The sequence below is a fragment of the Coenobita brevimanus genome, chromosome 94 (assembly GCF_032717465.1).
Source record: "Coenobita brevimanus isolate Jiangsu-jjx chromosome 94, ASM3271746v2, whole genome shotgun sequence".
NCBI lineage: Eukaryota > Metazoa > Arthropoda > Malacostraca > Decapoda > Coenobitidae > Coenobita > Coenobita brevimanus.
This window is the reverse complement of record NC_137047.1, coordinates 32,938,427-32,940,493: the sequence shown is the minus strand read 5'-3', so window position 1 is coordinate 32,940,493 and position 2,067 is coordinate 32,938,427.

The following is a 2,067-nucleotide window of genomic DNA, read 5'->3' as shown; positions in this document are numbered from 1 at the left end:
ATATTGAAGCATGGGGGAGAGATATAAGTAGAATGGATGTGGAAGATGTGCAGATTGGGCAGGGAGGAAGGTAGAGTTCCGGAGGATTTGAAGTTAGGTATAATTATTAGCCTGTACAAAGGAGAAGGAGAAAAAGAAGTGTGCAATAATCACTGGGGGACTGATTATCTAAATGTAATAGGAAAAGCATACAGTAGGATAATTACTGACAGTTAGGGAAACAACAGAGGAATTACTTGGAGAAGAACATGTAGGTTTAAGGAAGGGAAGAGGGTGTGTAGATCAGGTATTCATCCTTAGGTCTTTCGTGGAAAAGTTTTTAGAGAAGAGAAAGAGGTTGAATGCGGCCTTCACTGATCTAGAGAAAACATATGACAGAGAGGATAGACAAGGATATGTGGAATGGAGTAAATGGGAAGTTGTTGAATGCCATGATAGTCTAGTCAGTCTGTTGGTGGACCTAGAACAAATTGAAACAGAATTCCTTTTTGTTGGGATTGGATCCCCTTATATTCTAATACTTTAAGCAAAAAGTCTAGGAAAATCTGTGTGGGGGAACCATTTCAAAAATTCAGTTTTTTATTTTAGAATATGTATTTCATAAAGTCAACAATTCATGTTGAGATTTTGAACGTTTTTTCTTCAGTACAATTTTCCTTCCTCACAAAACACACAGATATTATTGAAAAGAAAACTCAAAACATAATTCTTGTGAATGGTCATCTCCATTGTTAAACACGGTAGTACAAAGTTATATGAAAGACACTATATTTCACTACATACAAGGTATATATCACGGCAACCTTAAAGTCTGTGACATTTTAATGCTGCAGTTTTTAGTAGCAGATCTGATTAGTCAGTGCTATCATCTTCCAGTGCAGGAGGAACATTGCTGCAGGTAGACCCTCTGCACTCTCCACATGCAACAGAACACTCCAGTCCCAGTTTTCTGCAGGAGCATCTTCGTGAATTGCAGTCAGTTTTGCAACTGCATTTGACAACCCTGAGCAAGGTTTCTGGGGCAGCTGGCAGGTCAGTTGTTCGAGGTTCCAGTCGACCTTCCACTTGGATCCATCCCCATTCCAGTGGATCCAGTCTTCCATGCCGGCCTATCCATTCCTGGACTTGGTAGTAGACTCTTGCACTGTGGTAGTGGACGGCTGTTGAAGTAGGTGGGAGAGTATGCACCTGTACAGGCAAGGTGCTTGTAGACACCCTCTCACAGAACAGTCGGTGACAAAGTTTGTCCAACCCTTCCATCGGCTGGCCACCATATAAACATATGAGGGCTTCCTCACCTGCCAAAACTATCTCTTCCTTATGTGTCATTCCAGAGAACACATGGGCCTGCTTCCTGAAGTGATGGTCATTCTTTAGTTTTCGAAGAGGAACTCCTTTGCCAATACCAAACAGACGAGAGGTGGTGTCACAGCCAGCAATTGCATGTGTGAATGGCAGCAGGGAGCACATCTCTTTCCCCAGCGATCTCTGAAGCCAACGAGTGTCCCAGATCCTGATCTTTTTGCCATGTTTCTTGTCTGACTGCAGGTACAGTGGGTGAGATTCTGGATTAGCATGGTAGCACAGAAGTATTAACAGGTCAGTGTCCTCTCCGATTACTGTTGTGGGTCTTTCAGCTGCATTTTCCACTGCTGTTTTGGCAATAAGAACATCGGCATCACCCTCTGCCTGCAGAACATGACAGCCAGCTGCTTTTAGCTTCTGAGATAGCATGTTAACAAACCTTTGTTTGTTGGTTTTGTGGGCTAGAAAGTGTTCCTTCTTGGTGGCAACAGGTGTGCTGCTACTGAAGTTCACCTTGGCACCCACAACACCACCAGATCGGCGAAGGTGTGTTATGTCCTTTGTAGATGGTCTTGTCCCGTAGCCGTTAAACACAATGGTGGGTTGGTGATACTTTTTGATGTATTGAACATACATGCTGCAGATAGTGTCAAATGTTGTGCCTCTTGGCCATGGTAGTCGATGCAGTAGTGATCCACCATCCAGCACATAACGCATCTCTTCACAATCTGATAAGGGACCAGGCATGTCCGGCCCTTTCCC